Source organism: Myodes glareolus, chromosome 2 (genome assembly GCF_982192425.1).
Source record: "Myodes glareolus chromosome 2, mMyoGla1.1, whole genome shotgun sequence".
Taxonomy (NCBI): domain Eukaryota; kingdom Metazoa; phylum Chordata; class Mammalia; order Rodentia; family Cricetidae; genus Myodes; species Myodes glareolus.
This window is the reverse complement of record NC_142027.1, coordinates 97,775,044-97,802,754: the sequence shown is the minus strand read 5'-3', so window position 1 is coordinate 97,802,754 and position 27,711 is coordinate 97,775,044. Positions and strand designations below refer to the sequence as shown.

Here is a 27,711-nt window from a genome sequence, read left to right as displayed (position 1 = left end):
AAGCACAATGTGCAATCAGTTTACACCCCAGGACAGTCGCTCCCAAAAGGGCACAGGACAATAAAAAATTATTTTAATTAAAAAAGTATTGTCAAGATATGGATAAATTAGAACCCTGTGCACTGTTAGTGTTGTAGCCACTGTGGGTATAAAGTTTCTAATAAAAAAGGCTAAAAAAACCAATCAGTCTCCAGCATTTCTAAAACTTCTAGGGGTGTGTGGTAGTTTGAACAGTTCCCATAGGGCCATTATGAGGATGCTTGGTCCGCAGCTGGTGGTACTGCTTCATACGAAGTGGTGTGGCCTTGTTTGGGGACGTAATCACTGGGGGTGGGCTTTGAGACTTCACCACACCACTTCCAGTCCACTCTCTGCTTCCTGGATGTGGATGGAGATGTGAGTCTCAGCTTCCTGCTCCAGCTGCTGTGCCACCCAGCCAGCACAGACTCTTCCTTGAAGCCCAAGCCCAAATAAACTCTTCCTCCTGTAAGTTACAGGTCATGGTGTCTCATCACAGTGACAGGGGAGCAACCAACTTATGCAGAATGAAGAGCAGCTTTTGAAGATATCTGGGCACTCACATTTACAGAAGCATTACTTGTAACTGCCAAGGGAAGGGAGCAATTTAAATATTCACTGGTGGAGGAATAAGCGTATGTACTTTGTAGTATTATTTGGCTTTGTAAAAGAAAGAAGGCAGACATAGTGGCTCAGGCTTGCAATCTCAGCTTCCAGGAGGGTTGGGCATATGTGTTAAGGATCTAGAACCTATCTACAGGCATGTGTTCCACAGATCTAGAACATGTCTACAGGCATGTGGTCCACAGATCTAGAACCTGCCTGCAGGTATATGTGTCACTGATCTAGAACCCGTTTCCAGGTAAGTGTGCCACCGATCTAGAACCTGTCTATGAAATAAAACAAGAGGAAAGAAACTCTCATGCATAGGATTGTGTTCCTGTTGCTGAGAAGAGTCTTATTCTGTAGCCCAGGCTGACCTGGGGCTTGAAGCAACCTCTTCCCTCAGCCTCCTGAATGCTGGGATTGCAAAGAGGAACCACCAAGCCTGCCTACACATGGATTATTTTTTAAATTTTATTTTTAACATTTGTATTGTTTGTGGATATTTGAGTACAGGTATTTACAAAGCCCAGGAGAGGCATCAGAACCCCTGGAACTGGAGTTAAATGTAGTTTTAAGACGTGGGTGCTGGGAACTAGAACAGTACATACATAGTCTCAATCTCTGAGCCATCTCTCCAGCCCTACAGATGAATCCTGAAGACAGCACAATAACTGAACTTGTTAGTTCAAAACAGGTACAAAAGACAAATCCTACACAGTTCCACTTCTATGAGTTGCTAGAATAGTGAAGAGAATAGACAGACAAGGGCGTGGGGCTGGGAGAGAGGAAGGAGGACATTACTGCTCAGAGCTCCAGTTTTGCAAAAAGAAGTTTGGAGATGACTACAGAACAATGTAAACATATGTAATACTGGTGAAATGTATACTTGAAGGTTAAGTGTATTCTAGCACAATTTTAAAAGACTCTCTTGCCAGGCAGTGGTGGTGCACACCTTTAAACCCAGCACTCGGGAGGCAGAGGCAGACGAATCTCTGTGAATTCAAGAACAGCCTGGTCTACAAGAGCTCCAAAGCTACAGAGAAACCCTGTCTCAAACAAACAAACAAACAAACAAAGACTCTCCTCATGTAACCTTAGAAATCACAAAACTGGGCTTGGGAGATGACTCAGTGGGTAAGTGCTTGCCATGCAAACATGAGGACCTAAACTGGAATCCTCAAAACCAAGGTGAACTCCACACTAGGTAGGTGGAAACTGAGTCCTTGCACTTTCATATTCAAATATGTGTGCACACATGCACAAACACACAATCACACACAAACACACAATTACAAATACTCTCTTAAATAAACATATCAAAAATAAAAATTTAAAAATATAGTGCTGGCTATTTCAAAACAGCAGAGAGATGCCTCAGAGGTTAAGAGCACCAGCTGCTCTTCCAAAGGACCCAGGTTCAATTCCTAGCACCACAAGGAGGTTCACCACTGTCTGAAACTCCAGTCCTAGGGGACTTAATGCCCTCTTCTGGCCTTCTTGGGCACTGAACGCACACGGCCAACTACCCATACACACAAAGTAAAAAATAAATAAATCTGTCAGGCAGTGGTGGTGCACACCTTTAATTCCAGCACTCAGGAAGTATAGGCAGGTGTTAACCTCTGAGTTAGAGGTCAGCCTGACCTACAGAGTGAATTCTAAGAAAGCCAAGGCTACACAGAGAAACTTTGTCTCGATCAATAGAAAGATATAGATAGATAGATAGATAGATAGATAGATAGATAGATAGATATAGAGAGAGCGCGCAGAAAGCAACAGTGTGTGTGTGGGGGAACCTCCTACATCACACATTAATAACAGACTTGGTAGAGCATGCCTTTAAGCCCAATATCCAGAGGGTAAGTTTGAGGCCAGCCTGGTTTATATAGCAAATTCCAGGCCAGCCAGGGTTATGTAGAAAGATCCTGTACAAAACACCACCAACAAAAAGCACACACCTATAGCTGGCTATCTTTCACATTCCAGAACTAAGACATCTCTAACAAGTGTGGCTCAGAGAGGACAGAACTGAAGAAAGACCAAACATTTCACCTACACGGCTATGTGAAGCTCCCTGTGTGCTCCACCACTTCTGCTCGGGTCAGGAAGATTTCGAACCCTAAACATTCCCTTTCCTTGCCACCTCATCTAGAAAGAACGGTTAAACTGGGGGAGACAGGAGCGTACTGGGTTCTAAAGCAGAGCCAAGCTGCAGCCCATAGCCAGAGCTCAGGGATGTCATCCAAATGAGGAAGTGAGGTCACACAGCTGGAGAACAGTGTTCAGGCAGCACAGCAGCCAGTGGCACAGCTCTCTAGCCTGGGTGTGCCCAAGGACTGGGGGTGGGGCAGACTGCCTTGGGACTGCAGTAGGATCAGAGACCTGCACATTTAATGTATTTAGGAGGGCCGGGGCTGTCTCACAGGCTGCAGAGCTGAAAAGGGTGTAAATCAGGGAAGCTGATGTAATGGACTGGTGGGTGGAGGGGAGATTTATTATGAACATCATGGGAATCTTATGGTGGGGTGGGGGATGAGAGGCAAGTATTTGCTAAAGCGGTGGTGAGCCAGGCCCAGTGCAGTGGCTTCCCAACCTGACAGCAGCCCACAGAAACTGCAGGTAATAATGGAAACATTTCTGAGAATACGGATGGTTCTTGGGAAATATCACCACGGGGGAGGGGGCTCTGAGAGACCAGAATTGGACTTCTGAGGTCAAGTTACGTGAGCCATCCCAGACTCCTTATGGCAGAGGTTTCCCCGTCTGTATATTCAGAACCCCTCTCCACATGGCAGCCTACAACCTGGTCATCTAGAATGGGCTCTGGAGGTGCCCAGCACTTCCCTCTGGGGAACATAGCAAAGGCCCAGAGAAGACTCGGCTGGAGCCACCTCCATTATCAGGCATAGTTTAGCAAGGAAGCCCAGGAGCATGTGCCACCTAAGAAGAACTTCAGTGAAGAAAGTATTTTTTAAAAGTTGTACTTGGCCCATTAGACAAGAAACTCAGCAGGCCACTCACAAACATGCAGAGGTATCACAGAACACCCCAAATCCTTCACCCTCTGTGGCCTGACACAGCAGCCTCCTCCGGAGCAGTGTTGGCTAGAGAAACGTAGGACTTGGACTCCTGGGAGACACCCTATTGGGGCGGGGGGCTGAGATGATAACTCCTGGATTCCCCAGCTGAGGGTCAGGCTGGAACAGGGACACCCAGGTCCGCTCACCCAGCTGTGTGGAGGAGGCGTCACAGGCAGACATCCAGAGACAGTGCCAATGGGCAGGACTGCGACTGGAGTGAACACACAAAGGGTGAGGGCCAGGAAAGACGCTGAGGCAGATGACGTCGAGAACAGGCCTAGATAAACAGAGGGTAGGAGAGGTACCCCATCTGCTATCCCAAGGCAGCTGGTGAGGCTACTCAGCAGAGACCCCTGCCCAAGCACAGCCAGAGCCTCTGTCTATGGCCTAGGCACTGCTGCTTGACAGACTGAACGGCAGCACCTGCCTTGCCACCGTAAGTCACTCTGAGCAGGGGATGGTGACGTTTCCTAGTTTATGTCTGCTGCTGTGATAAAATGCCCTGAGCGAAGCCATGTAGGTCTGGCATGGTGGCACAAACCTTTAATCCTATCATCTGGGAGGCAGAGGCAGGCAGATTTGTGAGTGTGAGGCCTCCCTGGTCTACATACAGGCCAATCAACACAGTGAGACCCTGTTTTACACATACACAAAATGGACAACGTGGGGAAGAAAGGGTTTACATGAGCTCACAATTTCAGGTTACAGTCCACTGCAGGGAGGTCAAGGCAGCAAGACTTGATGAGCTAGCCATAGCACACCCACAGGAGAGGGAGAGGGAGACGGAGGGAGAGGGGGAGGGAGGGGGAGAGAGATCCCTTGCTGAGTTCATCAGCTTGATCTCTCTACTCATACAGTTCCAGACACCCTGTTGCCAGAATGGTGCCACCCCAAGGAACTGGGTCTCCCCACGTGAACTAAGACAACCCTCCACAGACATCCCACAGGCCCACCAAATGTAGACAACGCCTCATTAACAATCTCTTCCCAGGTGATCCTAGGTTGTGTTAAGTCAACAATTAAACCAGTGGCTCTCAACCTTTCTAATGCTGTGACCCTTTCAGTTCCTCATGCTGTGGTGATCCCAAACATAAAATTATTTCGCTGCTACTTCATAACTGTAATTTTGCTACTGTTATGAATCATAATATAAATATCTGGCATGTAGGATATCTGATATGTGACCCTCAAAGGTTGAGACCCACTAAGACCCACAGGTTGAGAACTGCTGAAATTTAGCCATCCTATCTGGCGTATGTCAGAGTTCTCTGGAGTAACAGAACTTAGAGAATGAGTCCATTTCCTCCCTCCCTCCCCTCCTCTCTCCTCTGTATGTATGTATGTATGTATGTATTATGGTTTAGCAGAATGGCTTACAGGCTGGGATCCAGCTAATCCCACAATGGAACAAAAGGTCCGAAAATTCATTAAGTGTTCAGTCCATGAGGTTGGGTGTCTCAGCTGACCTTCAGAATATGCTGGAATCCCACAGAAGTAGGTTCTAATGCCAGTGAAGGAATGGACTTAACAGCAAGGGTGGGAGGAAGCTGGCAAAAATAGAGCACGTCCCTCTTCCGTGTCACACAGGCTTCCAGCAGGAGGCAGGGCCCAGGTTAGAGGTAGGTCTTCCCACCTCAAAGGTCCAGATTAGAAGTGGACCTTCCCATGTTTCATGAGTGGACGGAGGGCAGGTGGGGATGGAAACATGAATGATCAAGTTGGGGTTCACGAGGGGAGAGTGCTGAGGGATACTGCTATGGGGGCATTTCGGGGTCAGGTGGAAGTCTGGCACAGGGAATTTCCCAGGAATCTATAGGGAGGACCCCGGCTTAGACTTCTAGCAATAGTGGATGGCTAGCCTGAACTGTAGTGGATATGTAGGTCATCTCCCAGGACCTGACTGGTGCCTGGCACAACTGTCATCAGAAGCATCATCCAGAAACTGATGGAGACAGATGCAGAGACCCATAGCCAAGCGTTAGACGGAGTTCAGGAATTCAGAGGAGGAGGAAGAGGAGAATGGACTGTAGGAGTCAGAGGGGTCAAGGACACCGCAGGAAGGTCCACACAGTCTAACCTTGGCTCATGGGGGCTCGCAGAGACTGAACCTATAACCAAGAAGCTTGTATGAGACTGACCTAGGCACTCTGCATATATGTTACAGTTGTGTAGCTTGGTCCTCTTGTAGGACTCCTAACAGCAGGAAGAGGGGCTGTCTCCAACTCTTCTATTGGCTTTTGGGACTCTACACCTCTCACTGGGTCACCTTGTCCAGCCTTGATACACGGGGAGGGGCTTAGTCTTACTGCAACTTGATATGCCGTGTTTTGCTGATACTCATGGGAGACATGGATGAAAGAAGAGGGGATAGGGAAGAAAGGAGGAGAGGAACTGGGAGGATGTAAAATAAATAGATGAATTGAAAAAAAAATAAGATCCACTGAAACCAACTTTTTAAAAAAAAGAAGTAGCTCTTCCCACTTCAAATGATCAAATTAAGCAAAAGTCCTCACAGGTGTGCTCAACCATTTTTGAGGCTTTAGTTAATGCCAGATGTAGTCAAACTGACAACCAGGACTAGCCATCAGAGCTGGCAAAGGCAGACAGCCAGCATGTGCTGGGTTCTCCAGTCCTGTAGGCAAGATTTTTATGAGGCAGTCAGACCAACTGAGCACACTTGCCCCTAGGGGTGAGGCTCAAACTGGAACTATGTGAGCGCCAGGCCTAGAAGTTCCTCCAACCCGGGATTTCCAGGATTCCGGAGCCCACCACCCCTGAGGATGAGGACAGGGACCATCTACAGCAGAACAAAGCCGTTTGGGCAAGGGACTTCACCTGAAGATTCACACACGCTGACCCCAGGATGCCTTACACCTAACTGCAGGGTTGTTCAGACCCGAAAGCTCTGGCACTGTCACCAGTTAACACCATCGTGTGTCACTTTTGGGCCAGGTACCTGTAAGGAGTACCAAGGAGGAAGAGGCCCCACCACAACAGGGACCAGGTCTTGTGTTCAGTCAACAGTCTCCAAGAGCGCCACAAGTCTCACAGCTTGCTCAGGTGGCACTGGCTCCAGGATTCCCACAGACATCCCAGCGAACGGAGCATACAGAGGATCAGTCGGTACATATAAAAATACACAGGCAAGTCAGTGCACACCTTTAATCCTATCACTCAGGAGGCAGAGACAGGTGGGTCTCTATGAACTTGAGGTCAGTCTGGTCTACATAGCAAGTTCTAGGCCAGCTAAGGGTACATAGTGAGACCTGTTTGAAAAAACAAAAACAATACATGTGTATGCACACACAGGTACGCCTTTGTGCATTTATCTGTGAACAGAGACCAGAGGACATTGAGTGCCCGGGTGCTCTATTGCTCTCGACCTTATCTTTTGAGATAGGTCTCTCACCACCTGGAGCTAGACTGATATCAGCAACACCCAGGGATGCTCTTGTCTCTGTCTGTCCTCCACAGTACTGGAGTTACAGGGTCAAACATGTGACTATGCCTGGCTTTTTATAACCATGCTGAGAATTTGAACTCAGGACCTCACACTTGAGTAACAAGTTGAATAGCAAATTGTTGAGCCATCTTCCTAGCCCCCAATACTTGGTCTTTCAGTGAGAGAATGAGCACTGGCTAGGGACTGAATACATCACTAGTGACAGCAAATCTGAGAACCTGAAGACAGCAACATCTTTCCACACACACCACATCTATTTAGGGTGAACAGTCTCCCACTACTACAAAAGAGGCAGCTGAGTTTCATAAACTGGGGACAGTAACAGGGGTTGGCACCTCCCGTGTCCAGGAAAGAAGCCTCACTCTGGGAAATGGCCTTCCTGATATGTCTTCTCTGCCAGACAAGTGTGACATTTCCCTTTCCCTGACAGGAGACAGTAAGAAAGAAACAGTTCAGATGCAGTGGGAGAAACAAAGTTAAACCTTCACTTTGCATTTATGTCAAAATAAATTCGAGGCGGATTAAATCTTGAGTGTAAAAGCCTAAAGCAGCAGCATCTAGTAGGAGAAAGAGACGCTATCTAGCTAGTTACCTGCTGGAGAGGAGAACAGAAAACATTCAATGCTTTGCTATAAATATGAAAAATTTTGAACATCAAAAGCTGCCACAAACAAAAATGTAAAAGTTGAGAAAAAAAATGTGTAGGAGGCAGAGACAAAATCATTAATATTTAAAGACTCTAAAGGCTGGAAAAGCTATCAACCCCTGAAGAGAACCTGGTGTGGGGCTGACCAGATTTCTGAGCAGGGGCAGAAGCTTGTTTAATTGTGTGAAAGATACGCTATTACCCAGGCCTTGCAGTGAGGGTGTCACTCCCTCACAGTGCCTTTAGGCTCTCCCTCCTACTACTTCCACCTCACAACCCCATGTTTGTGATTGTTCTTGTTCATCTCCTCAGCCAGCCAGAACTCCTCTAGTGCAATGCCCGTGCCTGGCATGGTGCTCAGTAAGTAGGCACGAGGTGGCTGAAGGTGGGCATGGGAACACGTAGCCCCATTTTACCTTCGCTCCAAGGGCCCCTCCCCATGTCCCTCCTGGCTATATGCAGAGACACACTTTAACAAGACAGGGAGCCATAAGCCAGGGCCAGGGTATTGCTTGCCAGTCTATGAAATGGGCCCAGATCAAGGCAGAGATGGCACGAATGATGCCAACCATCCTGCCCAAACCCAGAGCAGGCATGAATAATCGATCAAAACCACAGAACACAGACAGAGAAAGGAGAGCATGAAGCAGGGAGAGGGGCAAAGAAAGACAGGGAGGAGGCAAAGCAGAGAAGGAAGAAAGGAGAGCACCAGAGCAAAGAGTGGCTGTGGGTGTTGAGCAGTCCCAGAGCCGTTACCTGAGCGCCAGCTATCCGGCCTCCTGAATGTGTGGCAGCCCAGACAGCCTAGCCCGTATAGGATCCTGAGCTTGAGTCCCCAGAATCAAGGTGGGGAAAAACAGTAAGGGGGTGCAGTGTAGTCTTTCTTTCCCCTTGTCCCCAGGAACTGTCACCTCTTCTACAGGAAGTGCCATGGTTCAAGGCCTGGACACAGCCTGAGCCTCTTTATCTCAAAAGCCGCTGTGTAACTCAGTGGACTGTACACTGACATGTTCGACCAGACAGTGGTCCTCCCACACATCAACAAATATGCCCAGTCTAGCCAACAGCTTCCCACGCCCAAGGTCCTTGGTCACCCCTTGTGCCTATATCCCTTCACAGAGGACCCTCAGGCAACCAAAGGCTCCTGGGTCTGTGGCTACCACCTTCTCCTCAGCACACCATTACAGAGGGCCAGTGCTCTGGGCACTGGTGTTGGCTGAGCGGAATTATGCGAAGGAAAAGGACAGCTCATCAGGAACTGGACAGCTGTATAGGATGAACAGGAGTATACAGGGAGCGCTCCTTGTATCACCAACTCTGCCCCAAAGCAACCACTGTAGGGTGTCAAACGCCATCCAAGCGTCTCTTCTACCCATAGAGTACCAGGGGGCACAAAACCACTATGCCACCCAACCTGCCACACTTCCTGGGCATCACACATATATGCCACTGTGTGCTACTGAAGCTGGCCACCACCCCAGCTAAGTCGGTCTACACCGCGGGGCTATGCTCAGAGCGGAGTGCCACTGTTCTGATACCAGCCTTGTTACCCAGCAGTGGAACAAGAGTGGTGGGGCTGTGAGAGAACAACAGGCACACAAAACTGCAAGATTTATTCACCTTGCAGATGAAGTCCACAGTGCCAGGCCTTGGGGCTTATCAGCAGTGGCCAGCTGGTGGCTCCATTGTTCCCTGGGTAGTCAGAAGCACCCCTGAGCTGAGCTGTAGGCCAAGCAGGATGTGTGATACCAGATACCACCATGGCTGGTATCCAACCCCAGATGGACAGAGATCAGACCCAGCTAATGTCCTTACTGACAATGCCCAGCAACCTGGTAGGTCAGTCCCACTGTGGGCTCATCCTCAAGACAGGCATCAATCTGGCGGCTGTTATGTACACTTGAGCCACAGGGAAATCTTAGTTGGCATGGCAGGCCCCCATATCTTATCCTGTCCAGACTTCAGACTGTGTTTACCCAGGATGAAGCTAAGCAAACAAGAGTACGCACTGCCTGTACCCAGATTATTCCCCAACTAACCACACCCACCAACTTCACCAGGACACTCTGCTATCCTGAGCGACACAGACACTTACCTATTTCAGGGGATCTCAGCATGTCTTAACACCCATCCTGTGGACTCTGTCCCTGCAGAGAGACCAGAGGATACTATGTGACCACCCTGGAGTCAGTTCCTTCTGGATGCAAGCACACTGGCCTAGACTCTTCCCCAAGCAGGACACTGGCATCTGACTCTAAGGGAGCCCCGTGGTGCTCCTGACCCAACCACACACTGTGTGCTTTCCTGTCTCAACACACAACTGGGACTGCAGTTTACATTAGGTCCACTTCCCTCCCGATGAGGCTGAAGTCACAGAGTGGACAGACAGCGCCCTCCTTCTCCTCCCAGAAGGCTGCATCTGATATAGTCTGATAAACAGCTCAAGAAGAATCCTCTCTCTGTCTCTCTGGGTTTTTGTTTTGTTTGGTTTGGTTTTTCGAGACAGGGTTTCTCTGTAGCTTTGGAGCCTGTCCTGGAACTAGCTCTTTTAGACCAGGCTGGCCTCGAACTCACAGACATCCGCCTGCTTCTGCCTCCAAGTGCTGGGATTAAAGGCGTGCGCCACCACCGCCAGGCTCAAGGAGAACTCCCTCACTAGGGTCTTGCTGTTCCATGTAGGGTCGTGCCCCCCAACCCCTTCAGCCATACCTACCCTGTGGGACGGCATCTGCCTCTCCCAAGGCTCCTCAAAACCAGCTCCAGCCCTTGTCCCTTTGGCAGCTTGCCAGTTCCTAGCACACTGGTGGCAGGCAAGCTGTAGCACCTGGCCCTGGAGCATGGAGCACTCAGATGTATAGGCTGGAGTGTGGCGTGAGGCAGCACTGGTGTGTTCTCAGCACGCAACCCTACTGTGGACTGCAGGAACCACCACTTCCTGTCTCAGCAGACAGCCTAGGGACACATTCCCTCCTGGTATATCTAAGCTTAGGGACACTGCTGGAGTGTTTATGCCACAAAAATGCAAATCTATATGGTGAGGGAAGGTTGAGCAAGAGGAGACATCTCTGGGGTACTATGGTGAAAGTAATGGGAGTTCTTCCCTCTCTGGTCTGTTTCCAGATTGTTCTATGCCTCTGCCCAATCTTCCTCAATGGACTCCATTCACTTGGTCCCAGAAGTCTCTCTGTCTCACAACAGCCTATCTTCCCCCAGCCTAGGAAGAATTCCATCCAACCTAGAGTTGGGTAGCTGGGAGGACCAGAAGGCTGGCTTGCTACCCTAGCAGTCCCTGAGGCCCTCTGGTGGCCATACTCAGGCCCGGCTGCGGCACTAGAGACTGCCAGGCCATTCAGTAGAGAGGCTTCAAGTAGGAAGTGGAGAGCTGGTTAAACATTAGAGTGGGATCATGATGCGTGGGTACACAACATGATGCGTCAGTCCACAACAACACCAGGGGCAAAAGGGAGCCAGGCACATGCTGAGGCAGGAGGACCTTCTGATACCGGAGGAACTGTTGGATAGAGTTGTCCACTAACCCTTCCCCCAAGCAGAGGCAAAGCCTGCGGCTGGAAAATGAGCCCCTGTTCTAAGCATAATATTTCTGGGACAACTTTGCTTTTAACTTAAATGTTAACCTGGATTTTGTCTTACAGAGAACCACATGACTTTGCTATCAGCCCTGATCTTTGAAAGTCTCACCCCAGCACTTGCCACACCACAACAGCCTTGGCCACACGAATGGCAAGTCAACATCTAACTCCCGCTGACTGTCCTGGGTAGGTATAATTCCCTATCTTACAAATGTGAAAACCAGGGCTGGAGAGATGGCTCAGAGGTTAAGAGCATTGCCTGCTCTTCCAAAGGTCCTGAGTTCAATTCCCGGCAACCACATGGTGGCTCACAACCACCTTAATGAGGTCTGGTGCCCTCTTCTGGCCTGCAGACATACACACAGACAGAATATTGTATACATAATAAATAAATAAATATTTTTTTAAAAAGAAAACAAATGTGAAAACCAGATCCAGGTCAGGTAGAATCTGATCTGAACTCATGTCTTCATATTCCCAGGGCTTCTCATATCCCCTCCCGCAGCGGGGGATGGCATGGCTACAAGAAAGTGACTCCTGCCATAAGGTACTCCAGGAGAGATGTTAGGCAAAGGGTGGAGACGCAGAGGGGCTACAGGAGGCAGGGTGACAGTGGTCAACAGAGGAACGGGTCTCTTTCTAGGGGTACTTTCATTACAGGGGTAGGGTACAGGATGTTAGGTCAGGATGGAGGGACCAGTCAGCTTGCTGGGAGCCCTATATCAGGAGGCAGACTGGAAGTGGCAGAGATTGGACAAGGCAGTGAAACAAAGGCAAACCTAATGATGGGACTCATGACGGGATCTTGAAAGCCTTTGAACATCCTGCTGAGCTAGTCTACAGGCTCCTGGGTAACCCATCTGGCCAAAGAGCACTGAGCACTTTGTCATGCTCCATTTCTTCAATGAGGATGGTCTGAGCCTAGCCCTGTGATAACCTGCCTCCCAGGCACAAACACTGGGCTTTCTCCACGAAACCATCTAAATCTCTAGACACACTGCTGACACCTGCCTGTACTCCACAGACCTGCTGAGACTTGGGGGAAGGTCTGCAGCTGTGTTACAGTGCCACTGACCCAAACACAGGGCTATAGGCTGAGGCACAAGCCTGGCTCAGAACAGCAAGGTATAGACCAGCAAAGGCTGACTATGTGGAGAGCCCCCACAGGTACAAGCTGAGTCCACCAAAGGACAGGCCAGACTGAGCATGAGGAGCAGGTGACTGAGGGCACATGCACTCATCATGGGTCAGGATGGGCCGCCTAAGAGCTTGGTCGTGGTATAGCCTCAGCAGGATGCAGCCTTGCATGGGTCTCTTAGGGCTCTGCGAGCAAAGGTAGGAATGAAAATGCAAGAGAACACGTCTTTCCTGCAGTCAATGTGGGCGCAGATACAGGGAGCCCTTCAGCCACCTTCAGGGACAGTTCATGCTGCTACAAGACTGGTACCTACCACAGCAAAGTCACTCCTCCAGACCCATCGTAAGAATGCACCAACTGCAGTCAAGGACGCTGATGCCCAGCTCAGGTCTAGACACTGCTGCAAAACCATTTTCATCTACCAGTGTCCTTGTGGGCCTTCGTTTCACCATCCCACCGTGTGGCCCTTGAGTGGCCCTCAGAGCGCAAGAAGCACTCCAGGATGCCAAGGAGCCTTGTCCCAGGATCTCTGACTCCTCCCCGGCTCCCCAGCTCTGACAATCAGCCCAGAAGAAGTAGAGCTCTAGCTTTCCAGCTAGGCATCTGGAGAAGAGCTCCAGGCTAGTCTGGGAGTGAAAGGAAGTCAGTCTGAATCCTGTGCTGCACAAACAAGGACACAGCACAGCCCTACTCTTACAGAGGCTAAGAAATGCAAAAGCTGCTTAGGGCAAGTAAGAGGCCACCTGGAGGAGGGTTGTGTGAGAGAGAATGAATGTAGGGAGCCAACGAGCACAGATTGAGGGTAGGAGGGATATAGCAGCTGGGACATAGCCAGACCAAGGGCTGAGCCCAATTCATGCAAGAGAGCCTTGGTCACCAGCATCTGTACAGAAGTCGTAAGGATGGCACAGCTAGGAGGACCGGGTGGGCATTGGCTTGGCTGTGCTCTGAAGTACCTGTCATCAGAGCCAAATACTTTGTGCCCGCTATGTGATGAGCACTAATGGACCCCAAACGAAGGATAGGTGTAGACAGCAGAAGAAGCAGGTACCTCAGATGACACAAAGTTGCAGGTCCTAGCCTTTCCAGATAGTTAGCATCTATCTGGACCACCTGCTTCTGAAGCAGACATAGCCTCAGAACACGGGGATGAACTAGAGCAGTCCCAGTATCTATCACCATCCAGGCTCACAGATCCTGAGACCCTCTCCACAGCAGGCAGCATTTGCTCCAGATGGACCAGATACAGCCTGGATCCTGGACCAGAGGAGAGGTATAGGGGCTGGGGATCATTGTGGAGTTGGAGGTTCTCGCTGCATAACTGGCCGTACTGAGCCAGAGTTGTTCCCAATGACAACTTGGCCATAGTTCTATCTCTGGCTTTATAAAAGTAGGTATGTATGCTTCATCTCAGATTGTTGGCCCACATTAAGAGTCTAGCCTAACATCAGGATAACCAAAGGGAATTCCAGTGAGGACCCAGCAGATAGTGTAAGCAGAAACCAGAGGCCTCAATGACTCTCTACAATGAATACTTGCAAGTAAAGATATATGGGTTAAAAAAAGAGAGAGAGAGAGAGAGCCTAAAAGTTAACACAAATAGGAACATTTCTTTCTTTTCCATCATATCTAAATGTCTGAATCTATAGGGAAAAAGCAAGAGTTCCCTAGTACCCTAGACACTTTGCTATCTGACATCAAAACAAATAGTTAAATGTTGCATGTATGCAACATCTGATTACTTAAAAATTAAAAGGGGAAAGTCAGAGTACCCAGGCCTCCTACCCAGAGCAACTCCAGGCTTGCCGACTGTCTGGGGTTGGCGTCCCACTGAGGAATGTGGAGTATCTAGGGAGGAGATCCAAGCGGAGACACCAGACAAGAGATTCCCAGCAGTCTTGTCTCTCATTTGTGAGGCCTTAGGAGCAGCGCGATGCGGGGATATCCCATTGGCATCGCCGAGATCTTGTGCTCACCAGCGGCCGTGCCGCCCGTGGAAGTTCCCAGACCTCGCCCCCCACCTTGAGTCCCCGTAGTAAAGTTTTCGTAGCTGTCGAGTCCCAGCTTCCAGGTGCTGCGGTGGCTCGCTGAGGGCAAGGCTGCGGGAGCTGGGTCGTGTTCAGGCCGGTAGCATGAAACTAGCGCCTTGGTCAAGTCGGACAGGGCCCTAAGGTCATGCACAAAGGGACCCGCCCCCAGCGACCCCAGCTCTCTGGAGCCCCAGCGTGGGCGAAGCGCTGATGGGCAGAAGAATTGGCATCCGAACCCCACCCAGACCTTGAGTCCGAGCCTAAGACCCTGTCCCTACCCGAGTCTAAGTCGCAAGCTAGACTCTATACCCAGCCCGCTCCCCCAGCACACACCCCAGCCCTGGCCCGGAATCGAAAGTCCAGTCCCAGGCCCCAGGCCCACAGCTGGACCCCGCCCACCCGGCCGAGCTCACCTGGCGAGCGGCGTGGGCGGCTCCGCAGCGCGGCCTCCGCCCCCAAGACAGGCGCTCCCGATACCCCGGCGCGCGAAGAGCGGCCTCTCCAGCGCTCTGCACCGAACGCGGCTCCCGGGGCCACAACTCGTGCCGGTGCTAGGGAGAACCCTCCCCCCTCCCCTACCCCCGACAGCCGGCGGTCTAGCCCTCCCACCCGTCCCACGACCCGTGCGCAGAGCAGACCCAGCCGGCGACGAGGCCCCGGCCCCGCCCCATCCAACCGCGAATTTTCCCATTGGTAGAGAGACGCGCCCCGCAACCCGCACCGATTGGATGGATGTGCAGAGACTGCAGCTTGCTGTTGGGTTCCTGGTATTGTCAGTCTTAGCAGATGATCGGCCCCCTAGCGGAGCAGGCCGAGGAGGCCCTGACACCTGCCCCAATGCTGCGGTTGCAACGGAGACAGAAGGCTCGGAGCTGCCCCCTCTCGGCCGCCTTCTGAGGACTTTCCCGGATAGTAGGCCCTGAGCCGCAGCTCCCAGGGCCTGCGGTCACTACTGGATTCCAGCAGCGTTGTCTCTATCACCACCCCCAGTTCGCAGGTATCCTCTAGCGCCTGCTGTTTGCCGGACTCCAGGTGGAGTGTCGATCCTTTTTATTGGCATAGAATGGTATTTCTCCTACAAGGAGAGTTGGCCTGCTGCCCCTATTCTACAGATGGGAAACTGAGGTCTGGGGAGATTCTTGCTCGTTTTAGGAGACCAGGGCGTGAACCCAGTGGTCCATGGGGTTTAGGGCTCTCTCTTTGCCCTAGAGAGGACAGACAAGGTTAGCAAGGCTGACAAGGGGTGGGGATGGCTGCAGTGATTTCGAGGGCAAAAATAGACTGGTAAAACTAGGGTTTGTTTCTTCTGTCAAGCCTATATTTACAGCGCTCTTGGGTACTCCCCACACTGCATGAGGCTGCTCTTTCCTGGGGCATTAATAGAGTTCTCAGCCTGGGAAAGGGGAATTATTGTTTATCTCTCCCCACCCCACCCTGGTGTCGGCATTTCCTCTGCCCTGCTTTGAGTCTGGAGAAACATTAAGGAGCTTCATCCACTGCCTGAAAAGATTAGCACACATTTCCTGCCAGGTAGAGAACACCAACCACATCTGCAGTGACACAAGGCAGTGGAGGGGAACCACCAGGGATGTTGTAAACAGATGGGAGTGCAGAGATGAATCTGGCCTGTGCTTGCTTATAAGCCTTTCAGGCCCTGGATGCACCTGGACTCCTGGTGCATAGGTGGCTCCTGGGCTATCTGTGTTTCCAAGGCCCCTACAGATAGTGCTAATGGAAGCCAGTGTGCATGGGGGGGGGGCTTCCAGACAGCCATATTTCACCCACATATGCTGAGTCCAGCATGCTCACCCAATAATGGCTGAACAAGAACCATCGTTGCTTGGCAAGAACAAAGAAAGAAAAATGCCTGGAGCAAGATCTCCCTTGTGGGTCCACCTGTTCACTAGCAATAAAAACTGATACCAGGAGCTCTTCAAAGTCAAGGCAGTTGCTTCTACTCTGTTGGTTATTGGCACTAGAAATGAATACCATTTGGCATCCTGACACTGAGATATTGTTGAGCTCTGGGAAGGCAGAGTGAGCCCCCTCAAGAAAACAGAGTCCTCCTAGAAGGCAGCTCTCGCTATGTAGAACACCACTGTGGCTAACTTGCTGTGTAGTAGGGGAGTCCCTTTCCTCCATTGGAAGTGGATTCAGTAAGTCCAACTGTCCTCTGGCATTCTCCAAAGGCATGGCCCCTAGGCATCCTGGAGCCCTTCTTCTAAAGTCCCATAGTTCTGTATCGCTATTTCTACACACCCGGTGATGGTACAAAAGAGGCTGACATGCCTCTTCTCTGCTGGAAGAAGGCAAAAGGAAAACATTCCTCCCTAATTAGCTCAAGCTAGGAATGCCCCCTTCCAGAGACCTGTCTGCTTTAGAGTCTGGTTACCCGCTGCATAGCCAAGACCACGGTGGGTAGAGGTGGCTCAGGTAGGTCTCAGGGGTGCTGTCCTGCAGTCTGCCTACCAGGGAGGGATCAAACATGGAGCAGAAGACCACAGGTGTCAATAGTTCGGTGTTCTCGCTCCCATCTAGCCAGCTGCTGGCCAGCTTTGTAGGGACAGTGCTGGGGGAAGTCACCGAGAAGGCGTGCATCAGGAAGAGCTTCCTAGCTGGTCCTCACTTATGCACTGAAAAGGTGGCTACAGAAGGTGGTGAGGGATGTGCAATTGGAGGTGGGAGGGCCATGCGCCAGACTTAAATGGGAGAGAATGTCAGAGAGTTTAACTAACAAAAAGGAGCAAGGGTTCAAATCAGGTCACAGGGCCACCTGCTGCCTGTGATGGGATTAGAACCACTTTTCAATGTGTTTTTGCATCTTTATTAGTGATGGGAAAGCTTGTCCAACCCATGTCCCACTCCAAGGTGCATGGCTTGGTGCTTTGGAGACAAGTTGTTGTGTATTTGCTGGCCCATAACCCAGCCATACTCATTTATCCCCAAGCCTGTGTCCTGCTTGCCCATCACTACTACCTTAGTGCCCAAGACCGAGTGGTCTGGTTGCTCAGTGGGAGATTGCTAGTGGGAGCACAGAACAACTGTACTAAACTGAGGGAGAATGGAAGTGCCTAGCTAGGTCTGCCACCTGCTGGCCATGAGTCATGCTGCTTGAAGTCCTGTTTCGTTTTTTGCTAACGGTTTCCATTGGCTCCGGGGAGGAATGCTGGTGAGGTAGTGAGAGAGATGGGCCGAGTAGCCGCGGTAACTGAGTCTGGCTACAGCCTTACCTTTGCCTCTCTGGATTCCAGTTTTCTAAAAACATCAGCATTGCAGTTTGGGACTATGGCCCCTAGATCTTCCATACAGCTATTGTCACTTGCCATTTTAAATTTTTTAAAATTACATTTTATTTAGTGTGTATGCACCACAATGTAAATGTGGTGATCAGAGAACAACTTAAAGAACTCAGTTCTCTCCTTTCAGCATGTGGGTCCTGGGGATGGAACTCAGGGTGCCAGATGTGACTGCAAGCATCTATATCAATATGGCCATCTTGCCAGCCCTTTATTTTACTTCAACTGAATAGCTTAACTGCTCTGAGAAATTGTGTTTACAGCTATAAAATGGAGTGAATGAGAGCTGGGTATCAAGACACTGGGTACATTATCATTGTCCTTATTGTAGCTGTCACCCTTGTCATTGTATTGAGTATTTACCTTAGAGAGGTCTTGGATGTCCCACCTTAAGTAATGCTCAGGCTCCTGACACAACCTGATGCTAAGGGTACAGGTAGCCCCAGTGAATGCCTCGATCCTGTTTCGAAGGTCCCAGTCATTGCCCAAGCATAGTTCCAGCATGGTCAACTCCTTATCCTTGGGGTCTGGACCTGCGGGACCTGCGGGACAGTCTCCATGTCCTCTCAAAGACTGTGGAAGGCAAGGTGGAGCAAAAGCCCAAGTTCTTTGGTGATTTCTAATGCAGAGACTGCAATAGATAAGGGGTCAGAGGCCAGAGAGACAGATTGTCTGAATTGGAGGCAGCAAAAGGAAGGGAGAGCTATCCAGGACAGATGTAGATGTTTAAGATCAAACACAGCCTAAGGACGACGGTTCTGGCACCTGCACCCATCGGGGTTCAGGGACTATCTCAATCTCCCAAAGATACTTCGCAGGCTGGGGTTGCTGTGGCAGCATGAAGGGACCAGACGCCAGCACAGCTCCAGTTTTGGCGTAGCTCCAATCTTGGCGCAGCTCTGGGGGCGGAGCGCCGAGTATCTGAGCGACGGCACGCACAGCCAACAAGGGTGCAGCCATGGGTGTGCCGTTCCGCCCTTCGCTGCTACGCCCAATAGGAAGAGTCCTGGCCTCGGTCTGGGCGGGCCCTGGGCTGGAGACTGAGGCGCGCGGGTGCGGCACCCGGAAGTCGGCGGCTGCGGAGGCGGTGAGTGTGCGGCGGGAGGCTGGGGCTGGCAGGCTGCGCTCCTGGCGGGGCTAACCCACGGTCGGGCGCCGGGCTCCTGGAACGCGGTCTTGACCAGGTTGGTCGAGGGCGAGGCGGCCCGCACCTTCTCGTCTTAACTCAGTTTCCCCTTTCCAGTGCGTAAAATGGAAACTAAACGGCTTGACTCGGGACTCTAGTCCGACAGACCAAACCTTCTCTGGCAATTGAAAGCAGCCCACACGGTACTGAAAGATGTTTTTGATTATCCCTGTCAGGACTGGGTGCGGGGAGGTGGTCTCGGCAGACAGAAACAGACTCGCTGTGTAAGAGGTTAGATTGGCGGGACAGGGAACTGCATGGTTGTTGCAGGGTGGAGGGCTGCAGCCTCCAGCGTCTCAGGGACCGCTCTGGTGGAGCCTAGTCATGTCGCCTCTCTCACCCTGAAACCTGCTGTGAGGCCTCGAGAGGCTCATGATATGTCAGAGTAGGCAGCAAGTGCTGGGTCATTCCTGTGTCAGGTGTTGGCTTTACTTGGTAAACCCACGCCCGGAGCTGGAGGGCATTGCGTGTAGTCTTATATCCAGGCCAGGCCTGGCCCTAGTCTTTGGCAGCCCAGGTTTGCTTGTTTTCCTCTTGGACAGTGGGCAAGGAGGATCTGATGTTGAGACCCTAGCCGTCTACCCTCAGGGTCTTTCCTGTGCTTTTGTCTGGTAGATCACCACTTTAGAGTGAACCTTAAGTCCTTCTACAGGTCCCTGAGTCGCAGCTCCTCCCCCTCCCCCAGTGAAGTGTGTCTTTTTCAGCCCTGTCTGCTGGCTGAACCTGCTGACTGTTCTTTTGCCCCTCCTGGGCTCAGAGCCATCTTCTGAGGTAGATGTGACAGCAGCTATAAGGGACAGCTGGATGTCTCTGTGAAAGGCATCGTCTAGACAACTTTTTAAGGCAATATTCATTGTTCCAACGCTGTCCATAGTGAAGAAAACTCTAGCAAAGGGAATCAAGTGTTTCCAAGGTGCTTGGCTTCCAGGCTTGTGCCACCCCCCCCCCCCATCATGTGATCTGCTGGAGAGGGTGACTTGCCAGATAGAGCAGAGCCTTTACTCCTCTTCCAGATTCCCAGTGTTCCCACAGGGATGCAGGATGCTCTGGTGCTCTCACCTACAGGTTCCCCTACCGTGGTCCCCAATCCCACATTTTCCTTTGATTTGTGTCTTTTTGTCAGTGTTTGGGGGACACAGTTCCCAGCTGTCACCCCTCAACAGCCTGAGGATTTTCTCTAGTTTTGAGGACCTAAACTCATGTTTCACAAGGCTTTCATGCTGAAAAGAATTCCAGGATAGCCAGTTTATGAAGTGGAGTTGGAGATTGTGTTAAAGATATTTCAATAGAGGCTTAAGCATGAAGATTAGGAGCAAAAAAGCCCCCCCCCAAAAAGGAAAACATACCCTAGAGGTTGGGCTTCTCAAAAGCAGGGCAGGGATGGCGACAACTCCTTTAATCCCAGCACTTGGAAAGCAGAGGCAGGCAGATCTCTGTGAATTTGAGGCCAGCCTGGTCTACAAAGGGAGTTCCAGGACAGACAGGGCTGTTACACAGAGAAACCTCATCTTGAAAAACTACCCCCTCTCCCCAAGAGAAACCAACTCCTTGAGTGAGGTTTAAAGTTCTGCCTTGTCACTTGGGTGGTTTCTGACGCCGGCTGACAAGGTTATAAGGTGAAAGTTCAGCCAGCACCAGTAGGAAATCTTAACTTAAACAGTTTTGTCAGGTGATATCTGGGTAAAGAGATAAGACTATGCCCAAGGTCGTATACATTTTTCCGTGCCTTAAGCCTGGGTCATTGTTATTTTAACAGAACTCTAAATGAGGCTGGGCGTGGTAGCTCACACTTGGGCTGTAGAGGCAGGCAGGACTCTGTGAGCTTAGTCAAAGCTAGACAGTGAGACCCTGTGTCCACAAAAACAATCTGTATATGAGAAGAATATTAACTACCAGCAGCCCTTAGCAGTTGCTGGTCATTGTGCGGGAGTGTTGGCTCTTCAGCTGGCAAACAGCCTCACTCACATTCCGGGATGAGGAACTGCTCTTGCTTCTCGGGTCCTCATCATTCCCATGTGTTCCCATCCTGCCTCACTTGGACTACAGTTGCGCAGTCTGATCACCTACTTGTGGTGTGTGGTAAGCACAGCCCTTGCCCGAATGTAGGTGACCATCTATAGAAAGTATAAGGCAGGAAGGCTTGGAGGAGCCCCAGAAGCAGAGCCGGGCTTGTTGTTGGCACTCTATGTAGGAGAGGAGAGCCAGAACTCATCTTTTGGTGATGTGTCAGTCAGCTTACAGCAGTAGTGACTGTGAGGCTGCCGTTTTGTTGGTTCAGCCTGCAGGTCTTGATAAAAGACTTGCCCCTTGACCACAGGGTCACCTCAAACCAAGTTGATCTTGGAGACAACTAGTCATTGTTCTTTGAGGCAATGTCTTGCCACATAGTCTTGACTAGCCTAGAGCTTGCTGTGTAGCCCAGGCTGGCCTTCACCTCATGGCCGTTTTATTTCTCTGCAGGGTGCTGAGAAACTTTTTTATTTCCGCGCGCGCGCGCGTGTGTGTGTGTGTGTGTGTGTGTGTGTGTGCGTGTGTGTGTGATATGCATGCGTGTGCAATGCCCAGGCTCGTGCTCCACAGCACACTATGAATGACTAGTCAGAGGGCAGGCTTTAGGAGTTGGTTCTCCTTGTACTGCGTATTCTAGAGCTTGAACTCAGGTCCGCAGCTTGTGCAACGTGTGCTTTTACCTCCTGAGTCAACTCGCTGACTCTTGCTGTGTTGTCTACACTGGCACTGGATTTGTTATCCTCCTGTCTCCGTCTCCCAAGAGCTAGGATCACAAGTGTGCGCATCATACCCTTTTAAAAGATGAGCATCGACCTCCCAGTAAAGCTCCCTTGGTACACTGCTGACATTTGTGTTGTACTGACAAGCACACTGTTGAAGTGCTTGCTTTTATTCTCCCTTTGGGAAGTTGTGAGCCTGAGATGGCTCCGTTAAGAGCACTTGTTCCTGCAGAGGTTCTGGGTTCTCTTCCTAGCACCCAGATGGTGTATTACAACTGCAGTTCTGGGAAGCCTGACACCCTCTTGGACCTCTGCAGGCACCCGGCATGCACATGGTACACAGATATACATGTAATGAAAACATTCACATACATGAAATGAATAAATCTTTTTTTTTTTCTTAAAGAATGCCATAAACTGGGCATTAGTGGTGCATGCCTTTAATCCCAACACTCAGGAGGTAGAGGCAGGTGGCTCTCTTTGAGCTCAAGGCCAGCCTGGTCTACAAATCCAGAATAGCCAGGGCTGTTACAAAGAAAAACTCTGGGGGAGGGGAGGAAGGACCAACAACAATAACAAAAAATAAAAACAAGACGAGAATGCCATATTTTGTCTGGGTGTGGTGGCACACACTTTTAATCCTAGTACCTGGGAAACAGAGGTGGGCAGATCTCTAAGAGTTTGAGGCCAACCTAGTCTACATAGAATTCTAGACCCTCCAGGCCTCCTGTTTCAAAAACAAAACCTAAACTAAACTGAATACTATATTTATTTATTTTTCAATACACAGTAGGGTGAGAGAAGCCACCTGAAGGCCAGGCCTGTCCCTATTGTCGGGGGTGGGGATGGCGAGTAGGCTGGCCTTCCTACCAGGGGGAGGCTGAAATGCAAGGCTGACCTGTATCCACAGCTTTCTGTCATACCCGTAGTGTGCTTGGTTTGTGCTATTTCCTTTGAACTGTGAAGAGACCATGACACCCTGGTGTGAGGCTAAATTAATGTCTTCAGAACACTGGGGAGACCCAAGGAGAAGTTCTTGCAGGAGAGAATTTGTCATGGGGAGCTGCTGTCTAATAGCTGAGCAGCATCGGCTTAAGGAGCTCTGGCTGCCAAGATGGGAGGAGAGGAGGGTGCTATTGCAGATTGGTTGCTGGGAGAATTTCTAGACGTCAGGATGTCTTAACCAAGGTCTCAGAAACGGTGACACAGTGTTCCATGTGTGTTTACCTCCTTTACTGGCAGCTCCCTGGAGCCCAGATCACAGCCTGTCACATCAGAAGTTTCTGTCTCGTCCTGCCCTAAAGGACAGCTTCTCCCCCAGCGACTACCAACCACAACCAGCAGCAATTTGGTGGTCTGGAAGCCCAAGGGACCTGTCCACTGACCAGCCTCCCCAGATGGACAGACTAAGCAGCCCTAAAAGTGCGTTTTCACGCCTTGTGGTTAAATGTATCAGCTGAGGGCAGGAGTCGCAGGGCCTCTATCCAAAGCCTTGGTCCATACGCCCTGGTAGACTGTCTCAGATTTAGACTTCCAGCTGGAAATCAGGAAGAAAAAAATGCCTCCTGTTCCTTTGTGGTCCTGCATCTCCACGCTTCCACCCACATGCCCTGCTTGCCCGCTCCTCTAGGCCCCGAGTGTGTGCTGCTCACTGCTCAGGTGAGTGGGGCCGTTGTCAGGCTGTCTAGCTGTGCCCCTGTGTCCTGGACCATGAACATCTGGGTTTTTTGTCCTTCTCCACCTGCATCAGCAAGGGATGAGCAGGCTGTACAAAGCTTTCTTCCTTGTCTTGAAACATGCTAACTGTAGGTGCACAGGTTTTCAGCACCTCCCTTGATGGGTTCTATCATTCAACTAGCCATTCACAGTCAGCCGCAGAGACCGTTGCTGGCACCTAGGCCTCTGCTTCCTGTCCTCTGGCTGTCCCTGAGACCAGATGGTCCTGTCTGCCTTCTGACCCCATGAACAGATCTTGCTTACTTCTAGTCACTGTATAAAAGACAGTGGTGCTTGCTCTCCTGGCTGCTACCTCCCTGCTGCTGCTGCTGCCGCAGGAGCTTGTTGTTTTTTTTGCCATTGTGTACTGCTCCAGGATAGGGACAGCACCATTGGAAGGATACAAACTGGTTTTGAGCTATGAGGACTTCAGGCGTAATGTGTTAGAGCACTTATTAGCAAGTTAGCGCATGACTGAGGCTGTGGGTTCCGTCCCCAGCACCGCATGCACATACAATATTGAAGGCAGTGGACCTCCTCACAGACTTTGGTTCTGGCATACTGTCTGGCTTGGCATGGCTAACAGGGATAGTGCAATTACTGGACTTCAAATCACAGCTTGTGTCCCGACAAGTCGAGTTCTATCACTGTCTTCAATAAATCAGTTAAAAAACCCAAACTAAGGGACTGGAGAGATGGCTCACCTGTTGAAAGCACTTGCTGCTCTTGCAGAGAACCCAGGCTCAGTTCCCAGCAATAACATGAGAGCTCACAACTGTCCCTAGGCACACACAAGATACAGACACACGTGCAGACAAAAGACTCATACACATAAAATAAATAAATCTTAAAAATTAAATGCCCAATTTAATAGTGGCAAGCAGAAAACGATTTATTTAGTGTGACCACATTGGGAAGAAGGACAAAGATGTTATCTAACATACTGGCCCCTCACCCTTACCCCTAAGGTCTGTCCAGGCAGGTCCTCTGAGGTGGGTTTCAGGTAGTCATCCTTTAACCATGCTAGCAGGGGAAGCTGTAATATGGAGTGGCCATCTTTGTTTCTATACTCTTTAGAGAAGAATCTCTGCACTTAGATTGATGAAGGTGCTACATAGGAATAGTTTAGGAAACTAACCCTGGTGTTCGCCCTGCCTCAAGGCTGCTACATAGCTTAGCAGTTTAAGGAGGAGGTAGATAGCCTATAAAGGTTGGCTGACCCCTCTACAGGGACAACCTTTCAGATCTAACATCCATTGGCAGGGTCCCTAATCTGAGGAGAAGGTAAGAAGTGTCACTAAGCTGTCCAGCAAGGTCTCATCTGCAGTCTGTCCTGCCAGGGTAGTCTCTCCTGTGAGTCTCTGGAGACCATTCCTTCTGGTTGTCCCTAGGTTTCTGCCCTTTCTCCTAGCTGGAGATTCCTGGGAGAATTATTGTTCTTAGGGTGCCTGGTTTTAACCATTTATATAGTTAGAATGGGAGCACAGAGTTTATGTAGTGTATCCTCATTCCTTCTAGACATGCCAGTTATAGTGCAGCATTGAAAGTTCCAGCTAGGCTTCTTTTGAGATGAGGTCTCCAGAACTCCATGCTGTCCTTGAACTTGCTGAGTGGCTGAAAGTGACCTTGAACTTCTGATCTTCCTACCTTTGTAGAATTCTAGCCTGTGCTTCAAGGCCAGTATGTAAAGACTGTTACTCTAGTCTCCCATTGCCACAGCAGAACAGCCAAAGCTGACTCTATAAAGAAAACAGATTTGTTTTAAGCTAACAGTTTTGGATGTTGAAAGTCTAAATGGTATGGCACAGACTCTGGCAAGCCCTCACCCCACTTGCTGCATCACCTGGCAGATGGCTGTGATAGGACCATGTGTGAGAAGGCTCTTATAATAACTTGCTTTTTCAAAAGCCCCACAATCACCCCTCTTAGTCCCTTCCAAGGCCAGTATGTTCTTTGACCTAAGGGCTTCTCTCTAGGCCTAAATTATTTTTCCCTTAATCTACTTTTATGTGAATAGGTGTATGTGTACCACATGCATGTTGTGCTCTCAGGCTAAAAGAGGGCATTGGATCCTCTGGTACTAGTTACATATAGTCTAAAGGTGTCATGTGGGTGCTGGGACTTGAACCTAGGTCCTCTGGAAGAGTAGCTAATGCTCTTAGCCACTGAGCCATCTCTCCAGTCTCTGAGACCCAAACTCTAAGAGATCTTATCACCTCTCACCCCATGGGAGTGGAAGACTGAGTTGGGGTGTATCCAAACCATAGCATCTATGAATAGCCAGGAAAGAAACCAGCTCTCCAGACATTAGAGTGCAAACTGGGGTGAAGGTTAACTGCTGCACCCTTGAAGCCTGGTGTTGCTGCCAGGTGTCAGGAGACAATATGATGAAAGGGGGCGGGCTGGGTGGCTCAGTAAGATGCCCAGGGGTTGGCTGTGCATTTGAGAAGCCCGGTTGTGCACCCCACCTTGCACCATCCAAACAGACAGACAAGGCCAATCAAAGAGCCAGAAAAGGGAATCTTATTTTGGGATAGGAAGGAGTTATTCAGAACGACAGGAAATACAAACCTTGTACAGAAAAGATGAGAACTTTTAGCCAGGTATGACATGTACCTGTGATCCCAGGACTCAAGAGGTAAAGGCAAGAGGAAGAAGAGTTCAAATTCAACCTTGGCCAAACAGTGAGTTCAAGGCTATTGTAACTTAAAATTCAGGTTCATGGGAAGGAGCTGTCATGAGATCAGCCCTCAAAAGAGCTTTGTTAGTGGGAGAGCAGGCCCTCAGGTCCAAAGAAAAGCTTCATTTGGATGGACAGTTGCTATGTGTATCATAACAGGGGGCCTGAAGGAGAGATACACCCCTGTCTTAGGATTTTCTATTGCTGTGAAGAGACACCATGACCATGGCAACTCTTATAAGGAAGGCATTTAGTTGGGGTGGTGGCTTACACTTTCAGAGGTTCACTCCATTATCATCATGGCAGCGTGCAGGAATACATGGTGCTGGAGAAGGAGCTGAGAGTCCTACATCTTGCAGGCAACAAGAAATGGTCTGTAAGCCAGGCCACCTTTAATCCCAGCACTCGGGAGGCAGGGGCAGGCAGATCTCTGTGAGTTCGAGGCCAGCCTGGTCTACAAGGGCTAGTTCCAGAACAACTAGGGCTACAGAGAAACCCTGTCTCAAAAAAAAAAAAAAGAAAAAGAAAAATAAAGAGTATGTTGCCAGGCGATGGTGGCGCACACCTTTATTCCAGCACTCAGGGAGGCAGAAGCAGGTAGATCTCTGTGAGTTCGTGGCCGACCTGGTCTACAGAGTGAGTTCCAGACAGCCAGAGATACACAAAGAAACCCTGTCTCGAAACCCTCTCCCCCCAAAAAAGAAGTGATCTGTCTCGCTGGGTGTGCCTTGAACATATATGAGAGCTCAAAGCCTACCTCTACAGTGACCCTCCCTTTGGGGCCATTTTCTTTCAAACCACCACAACGCCCCAATTCTAGAACAGAAATATAGCATGACCTTAGAAAGCCATGATGGGGCCTTAAAGGGGAAGAGAACCTTCCCTTCAAACTGTGGAGAACAAAGGAGTTTTGTGACTCAGGTTTTTCAGGGAGGGTAGGCAAGTCCATACCGGGGACTGAAGCCCCTGGCCTGAGGCAGAGAGGCAGCACTAGGTAGGGTTTAGGGTTGGAGGTGGGACTTGCTTTTCTACAGAAGCCTGAATGCTCAGATCACCTGACAGTTTCAGCGTATGTCCTGAGGGGCCTGACTGCCTGGGCTATATGAGACCCTGTCTCAAAAAACAAAAAGAACCAAAAAAGGAATTTTGCTGTGATAGAAGACAGCTTCACAAAACTGAAGGAAGGGCATGGTAGGTCATGAAGCAGGCATGTAGATACATACCCATACTTCACCAAAAAGTAAGGAGCCTTGGCTGGAAAATGGAGTCCCAGGAAGGGTGGAGAGACCTCAGAGGCAGTCTCAGTGGGCATTAATTACTGGCACTGTTCTTGAAAGCATTAGTAGCAAATGTGCCAGGAATGCCTGAAAACTGTCCTTCCTGATCAGCTCTTTGTACCAGTAGCTCAGCCAAGTGTGGTGGTGCACTTGGCAGGCGGATCTCTGAGTTTGAGGCTAGGCTGGTCTACATAGTAATGCAGAGAGAACCTGTATGTAAAAAAAAAAAGAAAGAAAAAGAAAAGAAAAGAAAAAA

General features: G+C 50.1%; 2 protein-coding genes across 13 annotated transcripts in view; one reads left to right on the top strand and one right to left on the bottom strand.

The window, feature by feature from the left end:
- The window catches only part of Arvcf (ARVCF delta catenin family member), a 52,464-nt gene extending 37,337 nt beyond the window's left edge, over positions 1–15,127 (bottom strand). For 3 of the 7 annotated variants that reach the window (XM_048452296.3, XM_048452301.3, XM_048452298.3), the window contains exons 1-2: positions 14,985–15,127; positions 9,909–9,960 (exon numbers count right to left, since the gene is read on the bottom strand). The gene's annotated coding sequence lies outside the window, so the exon portion shown is untranslated. The remainder of the gene's footprint in view (positions 1–9,908; positions 9,961–14,984) is intronic. The other 4 variants (XM_085684239.2, XM_048452299.3, XM_048452297.3 and 1 more) reach the window with 3 other exon arrangements.
- Positions 15,128–15,412: 285 nt separating this feature from the next.
- Tango2 (transport and golgi organization 2 homolog) overlaps positions 15,413–27,711 on the top strand; it is a 46,105-nt gene continuing 33,806 nt past the window's right edge. For 2 of the 6 annotated variants that reach the window (XM_085684304.2, XM_048452315.3), the window contains exon 1: positions 19,058–19,196. The gene's annotated coding sequence lies outside the window, so the exon portion shown is untranslated. The other 4 variants (XM_048452311.3, XM_048452313.3, XM_048452312.3 and 1 more) reach the window with 4 other exon arrangements.